At 44.1% G+C, this 9,407-nt stretch overlaps 1 protein-coding gene across 12 annotated transcripts in view; it reads right to left on the reverse strand.

Moving 5' to 3' along the window:
* Positions 1–9,407, reverse strand: part of brsk2b (BR serine/threonine kinase 2b) — a 166,191-nt gene that overhangs the window by 156,255 nt on the left and 529 nt on the right. The window lies entirely within an intron of this gene.

Below are 9,407 nucleotides of genomic sequence, written 5' to 3' on the forward strand. Positions count from 1 at the left end.
CCCCCCCCCCCCCCCCGCTCCCCACCGCCCACACCTACCCTCTTCTCTGTCTCTCGCTCTCGTGTTCATCTGTGTCCCATGAGTTACAGCTCTCAGATGCTACTATGTATCAGCAGAGAGCCCGTAAAACAGGGGCATGCATTGCATACTGAAAGACCAACACTCAAACAAGTACACACAGTATAAAACACACACACGCCAAAAAGCACAGCAAAATCCGCACCTCAGAATTAAGCAGCTTTTAGTGATGAATAAAAAAAGTAACCATCTGGGATAATCATTCCCTTAATCACTCTATCAACTGTTCTGTTAGTCAGGAAAGAGTGCAAATAAAGAAAGGAAGACATCAAAAAAGACACCAAGACAAGAAAAACGCAGGTAACAAAACACAAGACAGAAAATAGAAAGAAGGATCAAATGTGGTTTTGAACCTTCAAAAAGCCTTTTTTTTCCAGTAACAGAGTGCACTCAATGGGTATAGAAGGCCAAAAGGTCATAGCACTGATGGATTATTCTTTTTGTACAAAGGCCTTCATCACAGCTTCTGACCTCACAGCAGTATGGTACTGGATTTACTGACTCAGAGTTTGAGCCTTTTAAAAAGGAAAAAGCTAACGTATCAACCAAATCAAAACTAATCATGAGTTTTAGATTCACTAGGGCCTGTTTTTCTTTTAAACTTGCAAATGATGGATGAATTTATGTAAGATTTCTGCAGAGGGCAAATAGTTTCTAGAAACATCATAAATAAAGCCCCTGATCTAGATGTTTCTAGAGTTACTCTGTGTATACCTCAGCCCGTTAGAAAAGAGGTTACATCACAACACAGGGACAAAAGCTGAATGCTTGTTCGTGAACCATCAACCAATAGAGAGGGCAGAAATCCATACAGAGGAGCGTGCTGGCCGTATTAAAGGACTTATGGTAAAAATACTTTCACCAACAGTTCAGCACTACAAGGCCAGAGATTTGGAGGTAAGTAGCACAGGGGGGAACCTACAGTGCAGGCCAGATGGGGGGAAAACGTAAAGCTTTATTCAAGAGTCTCAAGTATGACATTTCCCTGTAATCCGATTTCATCCAAATACATAGTCGTGACAGAGGATCTGACCTGGCAGCAGACTCAGAGCACTGACCCATTCTCTGATAATGTGGCAGCACAGGAAAAAGCAAACCAGGAAACAGTTTGTCTTGGCAGGTACACTGATCTGACCTGTGATCCAGGTGGTTTGTCTGTAAACTGGCAACAACAATCCCCAACGTCATCAGAATGGCAAACTGAACCTGCCCTCCATCCTCTCCGTATGAATAACAGACTCCTTGATGTTCCCAGCTGAGATAAAATAAGTCGACCTAACATAGTGGGAATTCTCTTTAGTCTGGCCAAGTGTCAGAAGTTGGAGCCACAAAGACAAGCAGCCAGTGCAGGTTGTCGGTTTGTGACCAGTCATGCTCATCTAACCTGATCTCATTGAGGGCTGTCTGCTTCACCTCACATGCCAAGCCACATCTCAGGTGTTTCAAGCGCATTGTACTTCAAAGCCTAAAGAGCTGAAAACGGAGCGAGTGGCAGTGAAAAACTCTAAATGCATCACAATTACCCTGCACCTGCCATCTGGGATGTGTGCTGCACACAGTAAATGAGCACACGTTTCATCCGTGTACTTTTTCTTGGAAAACAGTCCAAGGAGAGTTGCCAGCAGATCTGCAGAAGAAAAGCTTCATGCAATTTAAAAGTCATTCACTTAATTTACTCTGGAAATGCAGTTATACTTCAGTAAGTAAAACTGGCAAACTGATATTTTAATTATCTTAATGGCAAGGCATCCCAAGTGAAATGGCCAATTTAGATAAATATGTAAATGTAAGCATGTTCTATACTGCGATACTAAATCACAAAACGAGTTGTTTGTTGTATACATTACCTATCTTTATACTTGATTTACATCCCATTTATTTAGTACAAAAAACTGCATTAGTGTGCATTTTGTTTTATTCATCCATATTCACTTTAAAAGATCAATTTAGAAGATGAACAAATACCTTAACTTAAGGGAGAAATAGGAACATTCACAAAATGCAGTCCATGATGAAAAGTGTTGTTGTTTTTATAGAATTACAGCAACAGGTACACAGCAACAAGTACACAGATTAGAATAGAAAAATCTTTATTGTCGACCAGAATGGAAGTGTTTATTTGTACATCTTACAGGAAGTGTTAGCCAATGTAATAGGGTAAGCACCAACATTATTAAGACATGATACTTTTTGGGAACCTTTACCATGTCAAATGTTGTACTAACGGCGAAATAATAATATTTCATAAAATATCTATTCACCATATTATGTATGACTTTAGTGTGTAATGTATTTCCTGTGTGGCAGGCCGATGACAAATGTTGCCGTGTGAATTGCATAAGTGTGCTGCAGCAGTTTGAAAACTGTAGCACAGTCAAGGTCACTGGCCCACCCATCTATTTGTTAATGGATAAGGTACAGCAATGGGGGGGGGGGATGAACACAGAGCTTCCCCCCTGATCTGAGGACAGCCTGCCAAGGCTAGCTGAGCTGACAGCAACTAAAGCCGAGGCTCCCCACATGTGCTAATCTCCCAGATTTAAATGGGAACATAGCACACAACACAGAGCACAGAGCAGGGCAAGCCTGTCTGATCCACGACCGTATGTCTGAGCACACGCACAAGTGCACAGCATGCACACACACATATACACATGCGGCGCACATGTGAAAACACAGTCATGCATTCATTCACATACTCTTTTTCTACAGTCACATGTAGAGGGAGATAAATAGAAATAAGTCAGATAAAGGCAAACTTGCACGCACGGAAAACAATGGAGATTGTGAAGGAATTGATATTAACTCCAGTCTGCACCCCCTCAAAGAGCGAAAGACGGAGAGAACTGAAAGCAAAAGAGAAAGAGAGAGAGAGAGAGAGAGAGAGAGAGAGAGAGAGAGATAATCAAAGAGTAAGTAGGAGAAGACAGAGCATTCCCTTTCTTTCTTTATGAGACCAGACTGGGAACCAGCAAGAAGCAGGGAAACCATGACAACCAGACAACCAACCTTGGCAACCAAACCCAGCGTTCTCACAGTCAGAGCCAGGCAGCCGGCTCAGCAAGGGTTAATCTGAGCAAGAAACAGGGTGATTAAGCCTAATGCTGTGTGCAAATAGGTTTCAAATACTGTACATTTGTAAATGTCCCGTGTTGATAAAGACCAAGAGATGTGGCAGCTGACTTAGTGACCAGTAGAAAGGCTGACTGGCAGCATCGACAGTGCACAGAGCCTGGGGCAGCTGCAGAGATGTCTAGAAGTAAATCATCATGCAGATTTTATTGAAGCAACAGTGTGAAGTCGTATATAGAAATGTAACAATTTGGTGCACCGGTGAAAAGAGAAATTGTGTGTGTCTGCGTGCATTCTCTCTGCTGTGCTGGAAAACTACCAGCACAATGAATTTCTAAATAGCATGAGGCAATACCACATTACACAAAACAGAGAGGCCGAGCAGGGCCGGGGACCTCGATGGAGCGATAGAGGAAAAAATCATGGTGAGGGGAAAAAATTGTGATTGTGTGAGCGTGGGGGTGTGTGTGTGTGTGTGTGTGTGTGTGTGTCTTGGCATAAATGAAGGAAAATGGACCCTAGAACTAGTGGAACTATGCGGTCCTAACCTGATCCTTCACGCTATATAACCTGACAGAGTAACAGTGACAGTGGATGCGAGTTAGAATGAAACTCAAATAGGATGCAATGGAGCCTGTCCACAACATAGACATATAAATACACACACACTCATTCTTGATCGGCCACAAAGACTGTTCCCAGCAGTCCGTCACTTAATCACTGACCTCCCATCTAAAGATTGAGCCCTTTTCTCCTCTGGAGGTCAGCAATAGAGAGATAGAAAATGTGGAAGGAGGGGCGAATAATAAAGAGAGTGATCAATACTTTGTCTTAATTAATAACCTCCGCTGTGGTCAGGTTTAGGGGTGGCAGTAGCTCAGTCCATAGGGAGTTGGGTTGGGAACCGGAGGGTCACTGGTTCAAATCCCCGTATGGACCCAAAAAGTTGGGAGCGTGGATTGGTGGCTGGAGAGATGCCAGTTCACCTCCTGGGCACTGCCAGGTGCCCTTGAGCAAGGCACCGTACCCCCCGACCGCTCAGGGCGCTGGTTCAGCTGGCAGCCCACTCACTCTGACATCTCTCCATTTATAGTGCATGTATAGGTCCTGAGCATGTGTGTGTATTTCAGGCCTGTGTGTGAGTACTAACAAAAGTGTGTACACAGAGTGTAGTGCAGTAATTTCCCCATTGGGGACTAATAAACAAATTATCTTATCTTATCTTAACATTCAAGACCGGTTCAGGCTCTCTCTCAGTTTAATGTTTTTTTTCTTTTTTCCTACTCCATTTTTGCCTTGCTTTCGTTCTTCTCTCTCCTCCCCTCCTCCCAGTTCTCCACCTCTTTCCTCATCATTAATCTCTGGAAATCGTTGGCTACATACATTCCTCCCGATCGATGCAATTCCACCGAGGTCTTGTCTGATTTACCACATGGCTGAATCCCTGTATGAATCTTGACTGGCCAGTGGAAGAGGGACAGAGTGGGAGAGAGGGATGGAGAGAGGCGGATGAGAGGAGGGGAGCACTAAATGACAGAGATCATCATCATTATATAACCTCAGCCAAAGTCACAGTGTAAAGACTACAGGCTGGTACAATAAACTTTTTACGTGAACAAATTTAAATAAATGTTTACTATATTTAGAAATTATAAACAGTGACAAACAATTACAAAACAATACACTGAGACCATGAACGCGTCCCACGGCCAAAAAACAGAGACAAGAGGGCTGGAACGATTAACTTGAGGCATAGTTTCTTAGCCACGCCAAGAAATCACCGTAACCCCGCTCCTACATGAAGGCGTACACATTCATAAAATCTCACAAATAGACAACATATGCATCAGCAGTGGCACAGACACACTCACACACATATTCCCACCATTTAGGATACATTTCAAGGCTCAGGGAGCAGGGCTTTGGCTTAAGCCAGACAGTCAAACAGCTGAGACCATGCAGGCTTGGCTTCCTGCTCCACAGCTCTGAACCAGCTTGCTAACACAGGGTGCTACCCAGCTGGGAGCACCAGGGCACAGCCACTGGGTCAGGGCTTCTCTGACCGGAATCTCTACGCAGGCCCACTGGAACACGGGTCTATCATCTCAGTCTGTCATCGCAGCCTTTCATTTATTTCCCCTCACTCGCCAATTTTAGTTCAAAGCTGCCAACTTTTTATGGGTAATCTTGCGAATACAGGGAAAAAAGACACCTGTGTTTGAGCTCGATACGAGTATCAAGATTAATTCAATGGCACAGAGGCTACAGGTCACCGAGAGTTTGTGCACCTGCACCTCTTCCAAGCACCACACACGTACATGCACACACAGATGCCTTTAGTTGCTGTGGATTTGCCAAGTTGTTTTTCATTGACAGCATCGACTGAGCATTCTCTCCTCACTTGTCATCATCAGGAATATCATGTGCGGCAAAACAGTATAGATCTTTTTCACCAGACAGGAAATCTTTGGGAGTGCCCATTGATCTGATTCAACCATGCCCGGCTCACCAGCCATCAATCAACACTGAATTAACGGTTTTACATTTCCGTGCAACGTACCAGACTCTCAGAAGGGAATGTGTGCATGTGTAAAAGAATGAAAAGAAAGACGAGTGAGAGCTCATCTCTCACTCACACAAACACAACCAAACCGACAGTAAGAGTTAAAACCAGACCAGCCCTTTGCTTACAGAATCAACAAAAACAGCTGGATCCTGGTTAAAATGCCTTGTTCGCCTAGTGAACCCAGAGCAACAACTCTCCAGAAGATAGACAGAAACAAAGAGCGCCAAACAGAGAACGAGAGAGCAAGACACAACATCACAGCCAGCTTTTTGTCAGATGAACAGTCAATATAAAAGCCCCCGAAGCACAGATGATTTCACTCTCTAAACGTCAATCAACGAATCAAGGAGCTAACACATCAACCTCCAACTCTTAGCCTGTCAATATCCAAGCCTTGCAAAAAAAACTGAAAAAAACAAAGATTTACACTGGATTAACAGGCAGGGTTTCCACACAATAGGCCTCTGTTCCACAAATTGACAGCCTTCAGGAACAAAGTAAAGGCAAACCACGGCAATGTTTTCCGAAGCATTAGTAGAACAGAGCGGTGATTCAGCACATCTTAAGTCACTGCACTGGCAAAAACACAAATCCGCCATCTTCAGCTTTGTCAAACAAATCTTTAAGATTCTGAAACACATGAAGGCTGTTACTCCAAACCATAATGTGATGGAGACCTTCGAAGGGAGTTCTAAATTCTAACAAATGTCAGTTGTCAAGCTGCCGTAGCATCCTGATATTGGTTAGAGGCTTGCGAGTCAAATATAGTTCATTATATAAATTCACAGACAACACATGGGGATAATTCAGTGTAAGAGAGAAAAAATAAGGCAACTGGCAATTCCTTTTGCTGTGTGACAGTGCAAGAGGTTTGAGGAAACTCCTCTGCTGTTGATGCATTTGCATCTTATTGAGTGGAGGACCTATGTGAACTATCCCACAGACACAATGTCACGAACAGGTTCTGACATTCAAGCACCATAACGGTCTTTGGCTTAATAATAGCTTCCATGTTTCTGTGGCTTTACTCCCAATCAGTAGCCAGCCATGCAGTCCCTTGATATCCACGGACCTAACAGGCACCAATGCACACCTGACTAAGAGGGGATCTACACATGACAAGTCTGGTGGACACTGAGCAAATACTTTCACAATGTATTCTCTCTAAAAATAAGAAAACGTTTTTTTTTAAATATGCATTCGACATTATACTCTGCACTATATACTACAGCAGAACTGTACATGTAACCTGTCCCGTGCATTTTAGTTTCCACAGTAACATAGAGCTGCTAAGTTGCTAAGCTAGAGTGGGCCAGTCCACGCTTTGGGCCATGAGAGTGCATAAGTGAGTGCCAAGGAGACATTGGCTGTGTAAGGGATTAGATCAGGAAGCCAAACCAGAACCATTGTGCTGGCCGTGTGTGCGTGTGTGCGTGTGTGCGTGTGCGCGTGTTGTCAGGACAAGGCCTAATCACTTAATGAACGCGTAACAGCACCACGCCTCTGAGCAGGACAGCCAGATCAACCAGAGGCCTTCCGCTTTCTCCCATCTAATAATTACAGCCAAACTCTGCCTGGGAAAGCTCACAGGGGATTATGCTAACTGGACAGTCACAGCTGTCACTCATGATCGAGCCCAGCCCATTGGGCCCTCACAATTGCCAGGCCAACCCTTTCCGTGAAGCCTGGGAAAGAGATCTGACAGATTACCGAATGGTTAATGGGAGAATGGGATATTATGCGCTGTCATTAATCTGAATAGGTTTGGCGTGGACAAGCTACACTGACGCCAGTAAGCAAATGAATTTTCTAACACAGAACACACACATAATGCTGGGTCCGGTGATTGCTGCACATTTGAAACATGTAATTGAAAAACCAAGCCCAAAGCATTTTAAGTGAATATGTATTATTTATTCAGAAATGTCTCTCTAAGTGCAAATTTCAAGTCAAAATAGTTTAATATGAGGGGTCCAAAATGCTTGGCGCAAGTCATGACCCATGCTAACCTGCAGCCTACTGAGCTTCCATGTGTCTGACATCTGAGGCTAACATGAAAAAAAAGCATCCAAACCTGCCTCAACACTCACGTAAATACATCCTGAGCTGTGGATGATCTCAGAGACACCATATCATTAAACATCTGTACACAGCAGTTCCAGGGCTATACCACCATAAACAGCCATTAGATACCCCTGAGAGCTATCTGAAAGAGACTGGCAGCGAGTAAACACAAATGATTAAATATGAGTAGCAGGAGAAAGAGGCGAGCATACAGCGTGTGTTTTAATAGAGCATTTGTTATGAAAGAAACAATTGGAACATAGCCTGCAACATCAATTTTCTACTGTTACATTATACTACAGCCATCACACTGCAGATATTGCACATCGCAAGTCGAGCTACAACGAGTATGGATGCAACATGTTTTGGGATTTGGGTATGTCCCTAAAAGGTCCTGTACTGTCCTACAATCAAAGAGGGCATTCATTATGAAGGCAGACACACACACACACACACACACACACACACACACACACACACACACACACACACACACACACACACACACACACACACACACACACACACACACACACACACACACACACACACACACACACACACACGAAATCCATTAATGAACACTGGGGACACGCCAGGTGTAAAAATTGACAAAGGAGAATATTTCAAGCAAGCGTACTGAGAAAAGGAGAAAACACAACAATTCTTACACACACACACCCAGCTGTACCGGGTAGGGGAAGCAACGCCTATTACAGCCGTTTTAGACAACAGATGGGAGGAAAATCTCTCAGCGGAGAGGAAAAGAGCGGAGAAGTCTCTGACTGTGTCTCTCTTTCTTAGGGTGGTGATCTCACGGAGCATGCTGCATCACTCCAGCCATCTCTGCCTCCACTGGGCTGTGCTTGCCTCTCCTTTCACATGGCTCCACTGGCTGCATGTAGTTGACCGCAGACGATGCTCACTGTGCTCTATGCCCTCACCAGTGCTGACAACAGGGCTGAACTAACTGTATAGGAAACACACACACGAGCAATACCAACATACCTAAAATAACATAAAATATCAAAGAGATGAAGAATTTGAAGTGCTGTTTTGCCATTAATTGTACATGTGCTATGCAACTTTGCCAAACTGCAGTGTCATAGCTGTCTATGCTGAGATAAAGCTGTGCTCTTATTAAGGAAGCCCAGTTACATCCCCTAGGGTAAATGAATAGAAATCAATGTAGCTGTTTCCAGGTCTGTGACCAGCTCATGGTGTAATCTATCAAGGTGGGACCCTCTACTCTCCATATCGGAGGAAACCCACGTATTGCAGTCAGAGCCTACAGGAGAGACGCCTGCCTAAGGACTAAGAATAGATCAATGTATCAGGCAAATCGGGATTAACGGCGTGTGCTCCAATCACAGGACACACACAAACACAAACAGGGGACACAAAAAGTTCATTTTCATTGCCCATGTCACTATCCTCGTTTTTGGCGTTGGTCGGTGTCCACGTTACTCTGCTCCTGGATACACACACACACACACACACACACACACACACACCCAGTCCGACGCCAACGCACAACCAACAAACCAATGTAAAGCAATCGCCTCTCTCTCGTCCCACTGTGTGAACAATGATTATGTCAGCTCGCCGAAGAAAAGAACAACCCCTA

The sequence above is a fragment of the Etheostoma cragini genome, chromosome 8 (assembly GCF_013103735.1).
Source record: "Etheostoma cragini isolate CJK2018 chromosome 8, CSU_Ecrag_1.0, whole genome shotgun sequence".
NCBI lineage: Eukaryota > Metazoa > Chordata > Actinopteri > Perciformes > Percidae > Etheostoma > Etheostoma cragini.